General features: G+C 42.9%; 1 protein-coding gene across 2 annotated transcripts in view; it reads left to right on the forward strand.

The window, feature by feature from the left end:
* ankrd11 (ankyrin repeat domain 11) overlaps positions 1-22,006 on the forward strand; it is a 125,499-nt gene that overhangs the window by 22,738 nt on the left and 80,755 nt on the right. For both annotated transcript variants that reach the window (XM_037750586.1, XM_037750605.1), the window contains exon 2: positions 9,887-9,963. The gene's annotated coding sequence lies outside the window, so the exon portion shown is untranslated. The remainder of the gene's footprint in view (positions 1-9,886; positions 9,964-22,006) is intronic.

Below are 22,006 nucleotides of genomic sequence, written 5' to 3' on the forward strand. Positions count from 1 at the left end.
GATCATGCCCCACTGGCTAGCTCACAGCCGCCGCTCTGCACTGCGCTCATACAGCGGTTACGGCTAACACCGCCGTTGCAGAAGCGTAGCAGTGTTGCCGTTGTTTTCACCGTTTGTACTGAGCATCGTTAGCTGTGAGTCGCCAGCTCAGCTGTTGCCATGTTGAGAGCAATGCGGAGTAGGGCTGTCCCGAATACCATTTTTTGGGGCTTAGAAGCTTTGGTGAGAAATATTCGAGGGTATTCGAAGCTTCGCACTGTGCAGCACAGACCTCAGATCAGCTTTGACTGGTTGTTTTCCTCCGGTCTGTGAAATCTTGCAGATGCCGTTAGGAGCACCGGAGGACACAGAGGCACATGATTTTTTTCAGGTTACCTGTTTCATGTACTTCTGTCACGATATAGCACCCGTTTTATAAAAATAACTTTTTTTAATCATATTTGCTCTAATCTCGCCTACTTCAGCTTTAACACGCTACACATTAGCTAGACTTTTCTCTCAGCCCCGGTTGTACTTGGTCATAATATACGAGCACGACATGCATGTATTTTGATTTATACCCTTATTTGTTTTGTATGAATCCCTGTGATGATAAACTGGATGGATGTTTCTCCTAGTCCGATAGGATTATATTTAGCAGGCAAGAGGCTTTTTTTGGTTGAGCTTTTGTCTTGTTGATGAGGCCTTGGATTAATTGAATTTAAAATTGATTAATGTTTATGAAGCAGCTCTATGACTGTTCCAACCACCACGTTGTTATCGCCATTCTTCGTTTTCATTCCAGCTACATCAGAGAAAACACCCTGTGTTTTGTACTGGGAATGTTTAAATGGCACAGGCTGTATATTGAGAACACATACAAGTTTCAGGTTGAGGCCAGCATTTGAAGACATCTTTTGAATGTGATGAGATTTCTTTTTTTCCCAGTCCAGAGAGCTTGTTACCTTGACAACAGCAGAAGATTCGTAGCACGGGGACTGAGCGAGTGAGCTGAGCTTGCCGCGGCATGGCTGTGCCGAACAAACAAGCGCTGTCGCTAACTGTGTCACGAGTACTGCTGCCTTCTCATTGCAGCCCTTATCCCATCCCTCCTCCTCCTCCTCCCCTCACTTCTCTGCCTTCATTTAATATCAGGCTTTTATTTAGCTGGTTTGTTGTTCAGCTGGTATGCACCCATCCACCCATCTGACAGACTCCTTTTTTTATCTCTGTTATCTAGACAGTTTTTTCCCTGCTCCCTCTTTCACCCCTGCTCATCCTCCTCTCTGCATTTGCTTTTTATTACGTCTCATTGCCATCTTCTATGCTGATGCTTAATCTCGCACTAGTGTGTTTGCTCTTTAGATCAACTGATTCGCATAGAGCTGCTAATGTCTGTGTTGGTTGCTCATGCTGGAGATATGGAGGATCAGTGTGTGCTGTGGTCCCTCCCTGCAGAAGCCAGGCTTTATCAATAATGTAGATGTTTTTGAAGAGGAGAGGTGTAGTGTGCATCTCTTTTTCTCTCTCCTCCCCCTGGCCCCTGTCCCCCTCCCCCCAGCTGTCTCCCCACACCCTCCAGTGTCAGATTTCCCCTCCAGTGTTTGAGCATAGAAGAGCAGATTACTGAATCTAATTAGTGAAGATATTACAATAAGCTCCGATACCTGATGCTTTGACATACTGCAGGCCAAACCCAGGCGGTTGTATTGCGCTGCTGTTGCTTCCTTTTGTTTGTTTGGTTTAGTGCTCAAACTAAATATAGGGGTGGGTTCATCATCGACATCATAGCACACTAACCATCACTGAGCTCTCCAGTGACAGCCAACCTATACTACTATACTACTATAGGCGCTGTACCCTCCACCAGGCTAACACATAGTATAACGGCGTTTTACAGTGGGGGGGGGTTTGTCACTATGAAATTAAACACTTTAAACTTGTTAGACAAATAAAATTAAAAAAAATCACGATATATGTGGTTTCTTGTGTTAGGGTATTTGGGTACTCAGTCTTATAGAAGTATTGTTTAACATCAGTAATCAAAGTTCATGTGAAATATTTCAATTACTGGGGAAACCGCTTATAGTGATCACGTCTGTCCGGGTCAAATTGATCACTATAAGGGATGATTATTATAACTGAATCTTTGTTGTTGTGCATCATTTCTCATGCAGATTACCATCTAATTGACATTAGCAAGCGTGCATGCAGAATGGCGCCACTTTGCCGGAGCTCCTCGTTCTTTCACTCTGTAGTGACATGGAGGGAAACGGGTGCCTGTATGTGTGCCGCAGAGCCGGTTGAGGATCGGAAAAAGTTTCACTTACGTGAACGCATTAGCAATCCACTTTGCCCCGTGCACTTTCGTTTTTCATTCAGAGATGACTTTCCTTTTCTCGTCACGATATCAATGTGCACGCAGCATCAGCCTCAGGTATCCAGCCAGAGAGCAGACGGTTTACAATTAGGGATGTCTCATTTTGAAAAATGTTCTTAACTGATAACCGACCCTCGTTAACCGATTATTAACCGTTAACCGACAAGATTTGTGCCTCGCATGCAGCAGTGTACCAGCTGCAGGAGCACAACAGATATTTGTTGACGTGTTTCATGTATGAAAAGTCCCAAAATGAAGACTGTAAGGGGACTACTTGATTACTATAAGCAAATTATTTAAACGGCGATTGTATAGGAATGATTCTGCCCAAAGCTTTTTGATCCATATATGCGGTTGTTCACTATGACCATGATCACTACAAGCGGTTTCCACTGTGTTTCCCAAAGCCCAAGATGACGTCTTCAAATGTCTTGTTTTGTCCACAACTCAAAGATATTCAGTTTACTGTCATAGAGGAGCAAAAGAAGCCAGAAAATACTCACATTTAAGAAGTTGGAATCAGGAAATTTAGAATTTCTCTTTTTTAAAAATTACTCAAACCAATAAAGCGATTTTCAAAATAGTAGCCGATTAATTTAATAGTCGACAATTAATCGATTAATTGTTGCAGCTCTATTTTTTACATTAATGTGGATAATTATTATTTTAATGTAGAATTTTGCCATCTAGCCTTTTTATGGACAAAAACACTTTTCTTATTCTGTATTAGCGGTGATGTTAAGAAAATATGGACACGAAAGTCAAGCACTTCACACTTCACTTTTATTCATTAAAATACAAAATAACATTTCAGTAATCACGGGTCTTTGTAAGGACCTAGTGTGCGGTCAGACCGTAAACAGTCCTGTGTTAAAATAATCTAATGTCTGGTTCAGACTACACAATATGTCGGTTATGATGGTTGCTCTGTCAGATTAGGTGATAGAGAGTCATAAATTTGTGTCGGGATTTGGCCGAGAGACATGACAGACTACACGTTGCTCCCTGACCAAACATCGAGGGGCGTGATGTCATCAGGTAGGAAGCTTGATGCTAATGGCAGTAGCCTACTCACCGGGTTGCTGAAGTGCCTCTGCCATTTTTTTCACTCTGTCGTGGTAGTCCCTCGGGGAAACATCAAAAAGGCTAAGATGTTGTTGCCATAGCTCCGCAAATGGTTCCTCCATTTCACAATTCCACATCACAGCACCGACATTGTTCCTCTTTTGCTTTGCCGTTGTTTACAGATGTGCCTGCCTGCGCGGCAAGTCACGGCCATGACTGAACACATCGTGGAAGGCAAAAAAAAATAAAAAATGCAAGACTCAGGACGTTGGTTGTCATCTACTATGACACATTACAGAAGATAAAACGATCGACACTTGTTCCCGATCAGAGCAAACATTCTACGATGGTCGTGTCGGGCTATAATTGGGATTATATTGTGTAGTCTGAACCAACCATAAGGGGCTGGGAGGGTGTTGTTTCAGTAACTGATGAGATCCAGTTTAAAAAATGGATCCATGAGTTTTTCACTGCAGTTTACTCTGCAAAGAGGTTTCTAATATTATAAGGAAGGATTTTACTGCTCTGGAACATTCACTGCAGCAATTATTTGATCTTTCATCTCAATGATTGCGAGGTAAGCCGTAGAAATATGGATATATCGAATATCATCGTTACAAAGTAATCTATCAGAAGTGTGTGATTGCACGCAGCACCTTGCCGGGTTTTGTCTCGTAGCGTTTTAACAAAAGTTGAGCTATGTTAAAGTTTTCTGCAGGACGACCCTGCGTTTTTCTGCTGGAACCATCTGCATTGGCACCCTTACTACGTCGACAGTGGCCTCATTCAAATCAATAAGGGGGCTGCATTTTTTTCACACGGGGCTAAAGTCGGCCCAAACACAACCTCACAAAACTCAAACTCATTTTGATCGATATGACCCAACTTATTTTTACCACACTGCTATTGATTGGACAGCAAACAACACACCTTTAAGCAAATGTAATATTCCAGAAGTCAAGGCTGCTTTGGCTGTATACATGCTTTATTATTATTAAGCCCGACAGCACTACATATTTTGTCTCGCTGAGATTCCTTGCCAACATTTCTAATCCCGTGCTTACTGTGTCCTGCATATGAACTCCACAAAATTCAGCCAGCCTGTGAATGTTGTTAGATATGATCTACTGTGCTGCAAAGACTGCAGCGTGTGAGCGTGAATGAATCTCCCTGCATGATGTGGCCTGTGACATGCTTTATGAAATCAGACAGAGGTCAGTGCTGTTGTTCCAGTTCGCCTTTCAGCTGGCTCTGATCTGTTCTCTGATAGGACAGCCAGACACAAGACTGACTCGAGAGGTGCTCTGTAGCCCTGGGGGGGGGGGGGGGCACACTGGTGTGTTTTGTGTTATATGGTCCAGATTTCCCATAAAGAAGCAGCAATGATACCAGTTTGTTGAAATGGAAGCTCTTCTTGTAATCAGACGCCAAATGACAGAAGCAGGACAAAAGATGCCTGTGTCCTGAAGCCAGCATTAGAGCCCCTGTCTCCTTCTTAATCCCACAGTACCCAGGAGGTCTCCCTCTTTTGCACACACACACACACACACACACACACACACACACAAATGTCATGTGTCACACTGGTCATGCACATTTAACCAGCAGTCTCTCCGTTCTATTGTTTTAAGCTTAGTTAAGCACTCTAAAACGCACTGCTGATGTTTCAGCTGTTAGATAACAGGGACATGTCCAGTGAACATGCAGAAGAATTAAATATGCAGGCATGTTGTCATGGTGATGCAGAACTTGAAATTTGCTGTATTTATGCATGATAATGCTGAATGTTTGGCCTCAGCTCCACGTAGTGTGGAGGCAGCACTTTTGACAAGGCTATAAGTCCAACTTTAGTTTTGATTGACCTTTCACCTTTGACCTTTTCATCAGCTCCACTCCATAGTCTTATGCACAAATACATAACTTATAGAGAGGTGAAGTCCCTCTCTGAAGGACCTTAATTCGGAAAAAACATGTCAACAGCAAGAGAAAAATAATTTTTTGATCCTGTTTGATTGAACCATGAATCACAGATATGTTTGTCAATTTAAGAGATCATTTTACAAGTCAAGAAAGTCTCAGTTTGCTACAACAAACTGAGACTTTTGTTTGTCGTAGTATCATTTAGTTTTGTGTGAAACCACTCCGTGAACTACATCTCTCGTCTCGCACAATATACGTCACCAACACTAGCTAGCTAGCTAGCTAACTTAGCTATGTTCCATGTACAAATTAAACTTTATCTTACTTGATGTGATTTATCGAGCGACTCCTGGTCTTTTTATCAGCCGGGAAGTGAAAAAACAAGCAAGACTCGTTGCTGGTGTGAGTGCATCCCAGTACGAAACACACCGGCACCGTAGCTTCAGTGAGACGTCACTTACGCAGCCTTTGGGTGTGTAGTCTTTCTAACTAAAAAATTTCCCAGTCTTATAATCTACAATTTTACAACAAACTGAAATTTTCTTGACTTGCAAAATTATGTTTTAAATTGACAAACATCATATGTGTGATTCATGGCACAATTAAAACGGGACCAAAAAAATATGTCTCTCGCCGTTAACTACCAATTTATTTTTTTCTGAAATAAGGTCTCATGGTGGTCCACTGGAAAGGACGGGACTTCGCCTTTCTATATAGATCATATTGAAAATATATGTACCTGTTTGTGCACACCTGTGCATGCATCTTTTTGTCTTTCTAGTGGCTGATCTGATTGAGGATGTAATTGATGTTTTGTGTAAATTTGCCCTGTCAGCAGTTTTTGTGTGTGCTACTCATATGTGTCGCCCTCTCATTCTCTCCTGGTGTAGCTCAGTCAAAGATAATTAGCTAGGAAGCAGCCGTTACTAAGGAGCCTCTCAATGCCACCCAGTACGCAACCACTCCAGCACTGTAAACATATTAGGTTAGTTGGAAATTTCTTCCTCGAGACCGTTCTGTTTCTACCATTAACGCTGATGGAAGCAACTGAAATATGGATGTCTAGAGGCCCACCACCACCACCACCGTTGTTTTGCCTTTTTTATAGAAATAAACCCATTTATTTCATTTTGGCATATCAGCGCCATGTTATCAATACACAGTTGGAGAACGTACGCGAAGTACTCAAACTGAAAGTGTCTGCTCTGTACGGAGTCTCAGCAAAGATTAGCAGGAGTTAGATTTCACACACACGGGAGGGGGGAGAGAGTTGACAGACGATGGCGGAGGATTTGGTGTCAAAGCGAAAAGCAAAAGCAAAAGCGCCTGTTTGGCAATACTTTGGATTTAAACCCAATGAGTGGTCACAGCCAGTGCGCGCGGCGCAGGCTCGTAACTAGTTTGTAAGATGTGTTGTCCTTTGCAGTGGGTATAAATGCTGTTGTCATGTTCACAAAGTTGGGCACTGCCCCCCAAATTCTGACGTCAGCAACTTGGTAAACACTTTCATTTTAACCAGGCAAAGTTTGACCTTGCAAAAGAGCTGGTGCAACCGGCTCCCGATGTGTATTTCTCAGTAATGTTATCCATTGCATCTCTGTTCTTGTGGGCAGAGGAATGTATGTTGTCTTCTTGTTCCCATGAAGAGAAGTGTTTTCTGATGTGTGTGGTATATATAGTGTCCTTTTAAGATTTTGTAACATAAAATGAAATAAAATATATGGTTCTACTATGAGAGGAAAACTAAGAGGATACACACAGCCTTTCTTTGCCCTCTCTAATCACAAAATATTGAAGTTTAAATGCAATTTTCAACCATTAGCAGCTCTTAAGAGGCTTGGTACTCCTGTGAAATTGCCACTGAAATAAACAATAGGTGAATTTTTTTCTTCTTCTAATCAAAACAGCTCCACTTATTTCACTTCCTGACAGTTGTCAGTGTAAAACTTTTTTTCATTGTGCAGTAATATGGACTGTTATTATTTTTCTTCTTTCAGCTCCATGGTTTGCTTTCTAGTGTGTCTTTATGTTAGGAAACTGTATAATTTAGAGACTAACCTTGGTTGACCAAATGTTTCTGGATTTGCTTTCAGTGTTATGCTTGTTGGTGTAGCCATGCTTTTTATAGTATACAGTTCTTGGTTTAAACTGTGTCTCTTGGCAGTTTTCGTAGGTGATCATCAAGGGGGATTGTCTGTATCCAAAACCCTGTTGGGAGGGTAGCGTTCTACTTCCTGGCTGGATTATTACAATCCGTCAATCCTGCGCTTCCCGCTGGGAAAGCCCCACAGGTTCCACTTCAGTGCAAAGACAAATACGCATCTAACCGTCATCCTCCTTTCCACTCAGGCCATCCCAGTGAGGTCTAGCCTTAATCCTGTCCTGCGTACCCACCTGCCACCCTGGCTATACTATCAGCCTTTGCACTCTATCCTGTAAAACCGTCCACACAAGTCCTATCTGGTATTATCCTCTAGCAGAGATATGAATGAACACTTTCAAATAATAAATAAGCACTTACACATTTACCTAACAATATATTTTGGAGTAAAATGCATTTCCCAGTATTTTTTAAGTACTGCCTTTTTAAATGGTGTTAAAGCTAACAGCTAGTTTCTATTGAATGTTGTTCCTCAGTCTCCTTGTGATGCCTTAAAACTAGATTGATGGAACAAATGTGGGTTCCCATTATCACTGGAATGTCACCAGTTTAGCCCAGCAGCACTGAGCCTCTGTTAAATACCTCCCCGATGTCCTGCCTCCTAAATCCTGATAAACCGTTGTCCTCATAGTTTGGAGAGGACTGGGGGAAGCGCAACCAGCCAGGAAGGTTAGGAACATGACAGGGCTGGACTTTAGCTGGTTAGGTTTGGTTGTCTTGTGCTTCATTTGGCTACTTTGGCTGCATTGACACCTAATTGAAGTTGTGGCGAAAACGCCAGTCCTCCCATTCATTTGAATGTGGGTAGTGCATTTAACCTGCGGCAGTGGGGACTACAGGGTATGTTGGAAAAAAAACACAGCGGCCTATGACGAAAAGTTGCTCGACCTGCCGTCACGGTACAACGATCCAGAGCTGTGCAACCCGCTGTACTAGCCTCTTAAATGGGTCATAAAATGTGACACTCCAACACCACCGCAAAACCTTGCTCTAATCACAGCAACGTCTAATTGGTGTGATTGCAACCTTATTGTAGACTGGATATGGAAATGTTCTGAGGGCAAACAAGCTCAATACTCTGAGGTTTGCTGCTGCAGTCTTTCTAATTTAGGTGCGAATAGTGGCTAATGTTACATAATGTTAAGTAACCTTGCTGTGTATCTAGCATTACTGTTATCTGTATACTGTATGTGCTACTTTTACAGTCCATTGAATATGATGACACAGATAAATGTTGAAAATATTAATTAAATATCATGACAACTGATGATTGACTGTTATGATGTTGATGCATTGTGACGATATAATTTCATAAACCTTCTAAACACTAAACACTATCATTGAATAGCATACAGCTTTGCATTACATAAAAACATATAAGAATAATATTAAAAAGTTCCTCACAGATGAAAGATTTTAAATTTGGGGAGAAAAGAGCAGTGTTATCATATCGATCGGTACTCTGTATCAGTTGGTAATTTGGGTATTGGAGTCAGTAATTGATGAGAAAAAGTCTGATCCCTAGATTTAAACTCTTATTCTATAATAAACTATTACTTACATTAAAGCTATAGGAAACTCAAACTTGTGAACTTCTTACTGAATGCATTAATTGCACTTCTGTCACGTCTCTGAAATGCCATCATGCCATTTCATTATTCTTTGATCTTTACTTTCTGATTCAGAGCCGTAGTACCAAAAAAAGTTGTGAATCGTTGTCTCAGCAAAGGTTTCCAGTTAGGGGATGATGCGCCACGTTTATCTCAGGTCAATAGACTTAAAAGAAGAGTGACTTGGTGGCTACTGTGTCGGTGCATTATGTGGAATTTGTTAGATTTCCAAATTAGAGAATTAGCAATGAGAGCATACTTTTTAAGGGTTAAATTGCCTACACAAATAGACCACCAGATGTGTTTTACTGTCATACCTGTATCAGATTGTTGGCTTCCCTAAATTATTGTGTTTCCATATCTTTGCCCCATACGACAAAATTCAGACTGTTTATCAGTGTTGCATCGAATGTTGTTGAATCTGTTTTGTATATACAGTACAGAATGTACAGCTGGCACCATTTGGCATGTGCTTTCATGATCTGTCACAAAAAAAGACTGTTTTGGGTTGTTTTGGATAAAGACCAGGGATGGAGCGTTGAATGTTGGGTCGAAGAAACGAAAAGGGGACCAAATGCATGTCAACGCCCCTGTATCCTGTTCTTCCATAGGCCTTTGTCGGCTGGCCAGAGAACTGTGGATGAACCGATCCTGGGAGGAGAAACATGACCCTCTGCATCCACCCCAATACCCATCCGTCATGAGGAATGTGAAACTGCTTGTGCTGTCCTAGTAATTAATGCTTGGTTTTGTTTTCATCTTTTCTTTCAGGATTCTGTGGACTCAGACGGCAGGTGTTTACTAGTTGGATTTTAGCCCACTGACATTCTCCCACAGCCATGGAATCGGTATGTTAAAGTCTTTTTGAAATTATAACCATCAGTCTGATACATCAAAACTCTATTAGCAAAGCACTTGTTTCTGAAAAAGATGTTATTGGGGCTTTTTGGTTTGCGCTGGCATCCTAATACATATGCAGTACATTGTGGTGTGTGTTTGTGCAACTTGAGAACACAGTTGCACCTTTATCTTTTTATCATCCTTCTTTGTTTACATTTTGGAGCATACATAATTTTGCCATACTAGGAATATTGGCTCCTCTGAAGTCTTGTGAAATTGAGTTTATGTTGGTGTCCACCATGTGACATGTGAAGCCAAGTATTTTGTCTCCCATGTTAGTAACTTCTTTAGCTTTGTAAATGACATCATTGCAATAATGGAACATCAGGAGGCTCAAGCATTTCTTGTTTAACCACCAAACAACCAGTGTAGTTTTAGTGTTTTTAAACCAGTGTAAAGAAAGACTGTCTGTGCTTGAGTGTACTTGTATACATGTGTGCTTACATACTAGAAGCATCAGGCTCTACCCTTTATTGTCAGTCATGCAGGAGGCTGTGTGTGCAGGAGTTGCTTGTACCAACAGGCAGGCTGAAAGCGCAGCAGCATTGAGCTCTATCCACTGGAATGCATGTATTAAGAATGGGGCTTAGTGCATGCCTAACCTCTGCTTTCCTGTCCCTTTGTCAGAGGCTGTGGTGTGTCTGTGTCTGTGTGTGTGTGTGTGTGTTAGAGACGGTGAAAAGTAGGTCACAGCTTCTGTAGTGCAGATTTAGCATGTGTCCAACAAAAGCCCTCCATTACCCTCTCTCTCTGTCTCACTCACACATGCACGTACAAATATATCGGTTAATGTGACTGTAGCTGAAAGTCCTGATTATGTAAAAATCTAGGTTGTGACTGCATGACCACTTTTATAGGACATCTTGATGTCACTGCTGCACTAGCAGAGTCCCGCACCGATCAAACTACTGGCATTTTATGCAAGCAAAACACCTTGATGAAGGACAAAGTTGTTCAAATTTCTGTCAACACTCAGGCTGGCTAGCTTTTTACTTGAAGGTTGCAGTTATGGATTGCATTTCACTGCAGAGGCTTGTCAGTCCTGGAGGGAGTTTTTAAAAAAGCATATGCTTCAAATTTAAGTAGCGATATTGAAAAATTATGATCACCTACTCTGTCATAGACAGGGTATCATGAAAAACATGCCAAATCACAAAGTGAGAGAAATCTTCTAAGGAGAAAGAGGACACCCGGAAATCACAAAACTATTGAATGTGTCATTAAAAAAATGATGGCCTAGTGATCAGCCTATGCCCCTGACACCAACAGTAGGGAAGGATATCTGCACTGATCTCCAGATTTGATTCGATTTTGATTTAAAAAGTCCAGATTTGATTTGATTCATTTCACTTTGATTCTTAATGATTCAGATGTTGCAGAAAGTGCTTTACAGAATTTATCCTGGGAACTTAATTGTCCTCTACATTCAACAAGTGAGCAACACTGTTGTTTCCTTGACTATAAAATTGTCTAAAGTGCACATTATAGGCCAAATTGTAAACACATTTCCCGTTATAAACCTGGACCAAGGATTTCTTATCTTTTCAGAACGACTAAAACATGACACATCTATATTTTCTCCAGGCCTACGCGTGCAAAACAGTTGAGCGAGAATAATAAAAGACCTGCACCATTTGCAAGGGTGTCATCATGCATGCATATGCATATTTTACATGCAGCCACTTTAATTATCATTTTAATGTAATTATCACCTGCACAGACGGGGCGGAAACCGAAAGTCTGCTTACTAATTCATCTGCACGGTTTGTGTTGACGTCAGCCTGATATTTGCAGACAGCTGGCTAGCTAGCTTTATCAACCCGGCAGGGACAGACTGTATAACGTAGAATCCACACACTGTTCAGTGACTACTACAGCTTGTAACTAACAAAGTTGACAAACACAAACTAAGAGCTCAGATCAGTGTGCAGAGTGTTTTTTTTTTCAATCTATTCCTCTAGTAGATGCGACCTCTAGATTTGCTACAAGATAACCAGAGTCAGCTAACCATCCTGAGTCACGACATACCTGTTAAACTGTGGTGGGTCCACACAGATGGTAACTATTCACGTCACAGTCGACTGGTCTGTTGTGATTCAAGGCGGCTAATAATATAGCCAGCTATCATCTACATTAGAGGTGTGAACTAATACTGCCCTCACGATTTGGTTATGATTCACCTCTCGTTTTGAATGCACAACAATTCTTGATGCATCTCAATGTATGTATTGTATTTATTCCAGTATCTGTGTGGCCCTGCTCAGTACATAAACATTACAAAAACAAAACATAAATCCTTCTGCAGTGCATTACAAGTGTGCTGTAGTCTACAAAAATGAGGTTTTCACATAGCAGCTCTAACACAGACTTCCTGAATGCCTATGGCATTTTGCACTGCATGAATTAGACTAGCGGCTAGCATACTTTAATTAGTTACTTTTTCGTACTCATAGCTCTTCTACTCTTACTTGGTTTAACGTTAAGTCACAGCATCTCGCGACAGAACAACACCACTGTTGAATTTCAGCCTACATGCACGTATTTTCTGCCCAACATTGTTGAAACAGAGCTGCTAATCTTGGTAGCGAGAGCATCAAGTTAGCGGACTGCCAAGTGCCGTCTCTTAGCTCCGCTCACACAGAGATCAAAGGAGAGTAGAGAAACAAGCATGACAGTAAAGCGCAGTAAAGACTCACACTGAGCTAAAATGAAACCAAACTCCCAATTATGTTCTGTCACCGCATCGATGCAGAATCGTTTGCGTCCGCACCGTGATGCATCTTCGAATCGAGTAACTTCCACATCTCTAATCTACATTTCATTTTAAAATAACCTTTTTGTGTATGTTGTAATAACTCTATTTCCACAAAGTAGACATTTTTGCACATCATGCAGCCCTAACTGACCCACTTACAACAAGTTACCGCCGCCTACACATAACATTTAGTGCAGAATTACACTGAGAAAAGGCACAAATGCAAAGATTGATCTCAGGAGTTTAAGAATAGATATTGTCTCATTCAAATAAGAAATTAAAGCAATTAATAGGAAGATCTATTTTATTTAATTATATCGAGCTCTAACCAACAGCTGCAACACTGGCTCATCCCCCTCTTCTTGTGCACAAATTCATCTCTCTCCCTCCGTCTCTGACTCTCTTTGCCTACTCCCACCCACCCTCTCTTGTGTCTGTGTGCCTGTGGCTGTGCACCAGAAAGAGCTGCTACTGTTTACCTCTCTGAGCTGCCTATATCTGCTTACTGTCAGTGGAAACCAAGGAAACTGATCACAAAGCTTATTATGGTGCCAGGAGTGGAGTGTACATGCTGTGTGCGTGTGTGCCTATGGGGGCTGGACACACACACACACACACACACACACACACACACACCCTCTGCCACTCTCCTCCTCCCTCTCCTCATGTGATGCCAGTCACATGGTTTCCAGGCAAACAGCTAAGTAAATCAGAATCAGACTTATTTTTAACTGCTTTAAATCCTCCACCTGGCCTCCATGGTTAGCAGAACTGACTGAGGTGCCCGGTAGTCGCTTGTCCTCGTCTTCTGTGTTTCTCTTTCACTATGCGACTGTCTTTGTGCCACTTCCTCTCAGCCTCATTAAGCTCACGCCTCATATCTGTCTACCCGCTCCCTATCCGGGTTTCATGTGGGTTTGACAATGCTCTGCTTTGGTATGAAAGTGTGAATAATAGAGCCACTATAATGCACTAATGTAGTAGACATTTGTGGTGACTAGAAGCCCTTTCACACATACATTCCTCGGTGCTCTACTGCAGAGACGCTTGAACAAGATTGTAGAGCAGAAGCTGTTGCATAATAAGCATTAAGTTTTTATAACATGACTAGATAAAGAGGTCCTACCACACTAGACAAGAGTGTCTGCACTGGCTGCTTTATTGAATCCCCAGTATAAAATCAACACTGCAAATGTGCCAACCATGTTTATTATGTGCATTATTATAAATACATGGTGTAAATGTATAGTTTAGCAGTGATGTGTGTGAAGGTACAATTCAGGCCTTGTGTGAACTATAACCACCATTTATTTACCTGTTACAAATAGTCTGTTATGAGTAGCCAGAGTGTGTCGAATGTGTGTGTTTATCGCATGTCGTACACCAGGCTTTTTGTGCGAGAGTGGTGTCAGCTCTCGATGCTGTAGCCAGCTGTCAGCAGTGCTAATATCATCCTGACTGTTATCTTTCAGCAGCTCTGCTGAGAGAGGGGAGGTGTCTGTGTGTTCGATTTGGTGCAGATGAAAGGCTGAAATTCTTGTAATCACACCTTCTCCGCTGGTTCCCTCACAGCTCGCCCCTCTATCTCCTCCCCTTCCTCCAAAGCGGGGCTTGTTCCTCAGTGGGGATTAGTGTGTGCAGCAGCTCTGAAGAGGGAAGTGGGCCCTGCCAGTCACATTACATAACTCGCCCCCGCTAGTGCGGCTCGGCCTGGCCCGGCTGGAGAGACGACTATAGAGGCTTTGTTTTCCCAGCCTTCCCTTCTTCCTCCCCTCTGCTGCTCCTCCTCCTCCCCCTCAGGCAGGCTGCACACTGATGCCGTATAGAAGGAGTCTGTTTGCAGGGAACAGGCGAGGCACTGTGGCATGGAGTGCAGAGAAATACGCTAATAGCGAGCTGAATGGCATGGAGCTCACGTCTTAGGCAGAGGAATTTGAGGTCTGCTATAGGTCGTCGTACAGTTTCAGGGAGATGGGAAGCAAGGGAATGCAGTACTATGCATTACTGCCTGCCCAGGAGCTCCACATAAGCATGCCCAATGGTGACGCACAAGGTTTGTTAGGGCGTTTCAGCATCGACATTGCGATGTACGCATGTGCAGTAGTCATAGGACGTGCTAACTCAAACACATCATGCTGCAACATTTTTGCTGCTTGATACAAAAGGAAAACTCTCATGGTTCTCATTTTCCAGTGTTTCCCATTCATTAGGCAACCTACGGTCTTGGTCGACCCATCGCAGTTTCATAATGAACCGTGTATATATTTTTACGCTTCTCAACGGGTGGGATCCGCGTCTGTCCGGGGGATTCAGCTTGGCTGTTCTGAGACGGCCACTTGGTGTGGGAGGATTCTCTACCTGGTGCTGGCTGGCCCCATTTCCTCCATGTGCGCCGCGACCGGCTATAGTAGGTCGGCTTGGAAAGGCCCGGGTGGCTCACAGCTCCGCCTGTGAGCTTTACAACACCCCTCACCCAGACCTCGCCGCTTCCCGTGGCCGTGGACTTATGGTACGAGTCCACAGGGATGTTTTTGGACGGAAGTATCGCCTCGCTTCCCAGCACTGGACGCTTCATGGGTTGCTACTAGACACTAGGTACTAGGCACCTGATTGGATGAACCAATTCCCTCATGGGCTGCTGCTCCCAGCTTTCAAATCGGAACCAGCATGGCAGGTCGTTTAGAATTATTTTTTTCTCTTATATCACGAAAATAGTTCACCGCAATGTTTTTGTGAAAACATTTTGTTCGTGAAATAAGCCATGCAGTTTCAGTTCCTGTGTACAAGTACCATGAGTGCAAGCTGCGCCCTCTCTCCCGTGGGCTGTCCTCAGTGTATCGGCGATGTCAGCAACCCACCCAACCACATCTCGTTAACCATGCGTTGTGGGTGTGACTTTTTTGCTGTGTCATCACCATTCATATCTATACAACCAATGTGTTTGTGATTAAATTGTTTACTAGAGCACAAAATTGTTAATTTAGCCTCTTAATTCTGCTCTCAAAGTACAACATTTTGCTCTCAAAGTGCACTAGATTGTGTATTTAAGTTTTGTCCAATATCGTGCAGCCTTAGAGTTCATTTGAGGAGTGTTAGGGCTCTAGTTGACAGGTTGTGCGATGGTTTGTGAGTTTTCAGTGTTTTTGTGCCATTGTCCTGGGCAGTACGATCTCACACACACACACACACACACACACACACACACACACACACACACACTCTTCCCCACCTGGCAGTCTGCCACTGTTAGTAGGGTGGGAGTGGGAGGTCGGTTTGCTCTCTGTGTAATAGAGGTTCAGACCAGTTAGCACTCTGAGTGAGTAGAAGTAACTCGTAGGCGTGAGAGTGAAAGAGGTAAATAGCAGCAGCTCTATGTACAACATCTTGCAGCAATGAGTCTGAGTCTTGCTTTTTATTTCTGCATTTTTCCCTCTGAGGAGTTGGGAATTTTGCTGTTGAGAGATGACAAAGGACTTGAGTAGTGAAATGATAAAGAAGGAAAATAACTCGGCACCAGAAGAGACTTTGCTGTTCATGCTAGAAGCATATTCAGCAAATTGTCTAGCTTTTGCTTCTTGGATTGCTGGTCCCAAACACAGTGCTGCAACAGTGCTGTGTATATGTTTGTAATGTAATGTCGAGTCTTCAAAGCCATCTATTATTGCAAAACCTGTTGGCAATGTTTACAAAGAAAAAGAATGGCCAACAAATGTGTGGTTAAACAAATATGGATAAATATAGTAATATCTCTGCCCAGCCATGAGTACAGGATGTTGGTTTGCTTTCATCAAGATTTTTTTCTTCCTGCTCTTGCTGGGAGGTCATGGTTGCTTCCCAGGCACTGTTTTCCACAAGCTTAAGTACATGTTAATACACGCACGCTCAAACAGGATCTGTACCTGATGGTTAGACTGATTTAAACTTACTGCTGCTTTATAATGTTGGTGGTCTAAGGATTCCCATGTATTCTACTGTCTACTTATATCATCTACTGGAAGCCTGTATTTTTTTTTTTTTAAGTAGCCTGTTTCATGTCACCCTCTGTCTCCCTGTTGAGTCATATCTGTTCCCTTCTTTTTGTGTAATTCTAATTAATCTTAAACACCACTTCTATAATGTACAGCAGCTGTACAGAAGCTTTTTTTGCAGTGTGGCTCACCCATGTGATTGATTTATCTTCACAAGAATCTTTTCATGGCACTCTGTTTTTTCGGTTGCTTTTAATTACCTCTGCCAAGGCTAAGGGCCTTGAAGGAGGTTTTGTTTTCACCGGCGTTGGTTTGTCTGTCTCTCTGTCTGTTAGCAGGATTACTCCAAAAGTTTGTGATGGATTTGAATGAAATCTTTTGGTGGGGTGGGGTGTGGCACAATGAACAATCCATTAGATTTTGGTGGCGATCTGGATCATGATCCGGATTCAGGAATTTTTTCAAGGATTCCAATCGGCCTGAGCATTAAGACCACAAGGTCTAACACATGCACAGTGTAACTGATGACGTGTTGATGAAGCATGACCACGCCTCCTTCTGAGAGCAGAGAGATACGTGTGTGGTTGTGTGGCGAGACTCCGAGGTGCGGTGGCAGCTGCTGGCCATCCGCGGTGAGAAAGAAAAAAGCGGTAGATGACGGGATGACAGACAACGTAGTGTAACGTAGTGTAACGTTATACAGACATAACAAGGCTGCTGAATGAGAGAGGCATCCGCCGATACGTTACAAGGAAACACACCGTGTTAATAATAAGCCGACCACCTCAAGGTACCGCCAGCTATGATCTGTGATCTGTTTTGGAAATCAAGCACCTTGGCGGAGGTCTGCGCTCTCCGAGTGCCATTCTAGTTGATAATAAAATACAGATTGGGTGACTTGGTTGAAGTCAGTATCATTACATTTTCTGGTTCCACCGTCGCCATATTGAGAGCCGTTGAGAGGCAATAGAAATGCTCCCAATCTCGCCATTTTTGTTTTGAACGAACAGTTGCCTCACAAACACCTAAACCACGCTTGTAGCTGCCAGTAGCTCCTCACAGGACGCTGATTGCTCCGTGCTTTGGCTTGTCAGACACAAACGCATTACTTGAAGCCTGACAAGATGGATTTTCTTGTGATATGTGATCCTGCAATTCTCGTGTGTTCTTGTGACCTTGCGAGAATCCAGCAAGGTAATCATAAAATGGCAACAGCATTCAAATCACGAAAATCATTGTCGTGGTTATCTGGTACGTCTTACACCACTAGGCTACCTGTGTGCCCCATTTTGTTATTGGAATCATTCATTTCATATTGATAAAAAAAACAATCACACAATTTGATAGTATCATTAGGATACTGAAATTGACCCTGCATATAATATTGGTGATCTTTAATACACAAAGTTTATTCTACTGTTGTAGTGAGCAACTTCAATGTCACCTCATTCAAATGTTTCCAATGTAAAAATGGAGACAGTCAAGGACTTTGTGTCTCTAGTTTGCATTTGTATACTATCTTGGCTTCATCTCTGTATTTTGAGATGGGCTTGAGTGTGCTTTCAGTACGTCAGCCATGAGCCAAGTTCCCATCGAAGCGTAGCTGCTACACCAAAGACTGCGTTTAGATGTGACGGCTAATTTTAGAGCTGCTAGGCCCTTGTCCAAGGTGGGGGAGGATAAGATAACATTGAAGTAACCCTCCCTCCTTACTCAGTTAAGTTTTGTTTGTTCATCCAGTAACCGTCATCTAGCTGCATCCAACAGCCCTCATCGATGTTGTGCACTAATACAAATGTTGGGTGTTGTTGATGGTGTCTGCAAATACTAATCTTGCTCATGTTTTCCTGCTCTCAATGGGTGAGAATCGCACAAGCAAGGACGCATACTGTCACAGATCTGTCAACAGAATATATTTATATTTGTACCATTGGTCTTTGTAATACCATGTAAAGTATATAACTAAACATGACTGTGTAGAAGTACAGTGGCGTGTTTAGTTTAAGTTATATGGTGTCAAGTGTTTGACAATTTATTTTGCTTATGCTTTTCATTGTATTTAAATATTACTTTTCTCTGTCAGTCCATTTGTTTGTATGACCATTCTCTTTTTTAAATTTTTCTTTATTTTAAATGCAAATTTTGCAAATTTAAAAAAAATTAAATATATTTTTACAAACTTAACAGCTAAGCATCTCATCACTAATTCTTTGCCTTGCTAATGCGCCTATCCACCCACGATCAAAACTAAAGACAGTGGAAAAATATAACAAAAGGACACATACGGCCTTATATAATCTTATATAGTCTTACATGTCTCCACATGAGAGTGTAAGAGCTCAGCGTGGATTAGCAGCTAGTTTGGATTGCTAAACCTAACCATATGTTTGACCGTGTCCAGTTTCTACAGGAAACTCCGCTCTAATCTTTTTGCTGTATGAGAGGGCAATGCTAGTCAATAGGCCTCTTTTTCTCGGAAGGCGGTCAAAACCATGCAAAGGGCTATTAAAGGCTGAATGAAAGCAGCTAAGATCCCTGTCTACGCTACAGTTCCTAGCCATAATGGCGGCGATAATGGACTGATTTGTTTATGTCAGAAAGGCATCTGGTTTCAGGAAATTCCTGAATGGGCGTGGATATGTTATTCATTCATTTATTTATTTATTTCCTGCCAGCGATCCGCATCACATCAATTTGAAGGCACGCATACAAACACGCGGTTACGCACTCATTCGGCTTGCGCAACACATCAAGCCTATACATAGACCATGTGGAGCTGTCCCTGTCTGGCCCGACTCTCCTGTCCCTCGCACAGCCACAGAGCAGTGACCTTGGTTTCAAGTAGCTGTGCTCTGTTAGAAAGCTAACACCTCTCCCGGGATGGGCTGACCTTGTTGTCTGACATACTGTAAGTCTGCACCCCCCTCTGTCTCTCTCTCTCATTCACTCACACACACCTCAACATAAGCGGCCTAAACAAGTCCTTCTAGGTTAGCTTCCCTATTGGAAATCCAGTACAGTACACTGTATAGAAGCAGGTCTCTTTGTTGTTTTGTTTTAAATACAAAAGGCGGAATAACTTTGAGGGTTCGGCAGGTTGGGGCCTCTCCCTACCCAGGTGTTCCTTCATCAGACAACCTGTCCTCTCAGGGACAACATACTCTTTTAAGAGGGTGTGTGCAGCGGTGCACACTGTTGTCCCGTCCCTTTATTCTCTTGCCTTTGACTCCATGCAGCTGTCCGGCTGTGCACACTGCATGGATGGGTCCAGGCATGTATTTCCATTTCATTGAAAGCCCATAACGGAAATAGTGCTCATATGTAGAATTTTTTTCGTTCAGTCCATCAAACTTAATTCTCATATTGTAGCCTTCTCACTTTAGTTTTGAATGCTTTAGTGTCACAGGTAAAGTGGGGACAAGTATTGACACAGCAGTGTAGTATTGGTGTCTTCAAACGGGGTCGTGTTTACAGATACAGGAAGTTGGCTCCCGTCTATAGCTCGCTTGAGCGGAGGAGTTGTAGCCTCGTAGCATTTATTCACCGACAAATAAAGTGTACACACACCGTCTGCTACACCTACGTTCACAGCTGTAACGCCACACACACACACACACGTTCTGTAGGAAACTCGCTGAAGTTTTGCTGCGCTGACAGACCGTATGTGTGTGACTACTGGGAGCACAAAGCTACCAGCAGAGCTACAGCTGCTAACGTAGCACAAACACACACACTGTTCGTCGGACAATCGCTAATGCAAGGCGCAAATCTTGTCGGTTAATGGTTAATAACCGGTTAACGAGGGTCAGTTATCAGTTAAGACATTTTTTCAAAATTAGCATCCTAAGTCCGACCCTGTTGCCGGTTTACCGGTTTTCCTTCCTTGGACCACTTTTGGTAGGTCCTTACCACTGCAGACCAGGAACATCCCACAAGAGCTGCAGTTTTGGAGATGCTCTGACCCAGTCGTCCAGCCGTCACAATTTGGCCCTTGTCAAAGTCACTCACATCGTTACGCTTGCCCATTTTTTCTGCTTCCAACACAAAGTTCAAAGTTCAAACTGTTCACTTGCTGTCTAATATATCCCCCCCACTGCCAGGTGTCATTGTAACGAGATAATCACTGTTATTCACTTCCCCTGTCAGTGGTCTTAACGTTATGGCTGATCGGTGTATATACTGTATTTCTGTGCATATAAACATAAAGATTGAAATATGGTTATGTTGTGATCCATTTCCTCTTGAATTTGTCTTGAAATCCATGGAGGAAAATGCTCAAAGTTTGTCACAGTAGTATGAATGTAGTGAAATGCTAAAGACATTCTCAGATGTTCACGTTAATTTATAGGACAGGTCTTTGGCCTAGGGCACGAGTATCTTGTTGGAGGCCATCTGGAAATCCTTTCCTTCTTTATATAAAAAAAGCCTCTGCGAAAATACTGAAACCTCTCCGCATTGTGTTTTCTGATGTGTGCAGTCCAGTTGTGTGCATGTGTTTATGCTGTGCATCAGGCTGCAGGCTGTGTAAAAGCTGGGCCGGGGCCAGCAGCCAGCCAGGAGGACAGACGAAGAAGCAGATGGATCTGTTTGGACTTAACCCTTCCCACGCCACTTCATCCTCCTGGCCCTCCTCTTCCAACCTGCACGTCTCTCTGCAGAGTAGAGGGAACGGAGCAGAGTGGGAGTGTGTGTTTTGGGGGGATGGGCGCGGTGCATGTAATGCTACGAGTACCAAGCAGAGAGAGCAGGAAGACGGACAGAAACCAGAGAGAGCGAGAGAGACTGCCTTTGCAGACTTTTCCTCACAGACCCCTTGTGTGTTGAACTGTGCTGACATATGGCTCCTGTCTCCATGTTGCAACCCCTGGTCTGCTGTGTTCCTCTGCCGTCTCTCTTCAGCTATTTTCCCCTTCTGGTACACTCTGCTCTCTCGGCCAAACCAGCACTTTGCTTGTTTGTCCCGAGAATGTCTTGCCTTTTCTGGGATATGGAGTCACCACACCCTGTGAGATCCACTGGCTGTCTGCCGAATGTTTTAGCCACTCATCCTCCTACTTTCTTGCTCTGGCTGTCTTTCAGTGCTAGAGGTTTCACCTGCAAACATAATTGCTGTTGGTTCCATGGTGAAACCCTTTTGCCACAGACAGACTCCCATGACTATATACCATACACTTAAATGTCTTGTTTTTAAGCATTGGTATGCAGTAGTACTCATGTGATCAGAGGTGGTTTTCAGTGTGACCTGCTCAGCCAATGGCATGGCCTGGA

The sequence above is a fragment of the Sebastes umbrosus genome, chromosome 2 (genome assembly GCF_015220745.1).
Source record: "Sebastes umbrosus isolate fSebUmb1 chromosome 2, fSebUmb1.pri, whole genome shotgun sequence".
Lineage (NCBI taxonomy): Eukaryota > Metazoa > Chordata > Actinopteri > Perciformes > Sebastidae > Sebastes > Sebastes umbrosus.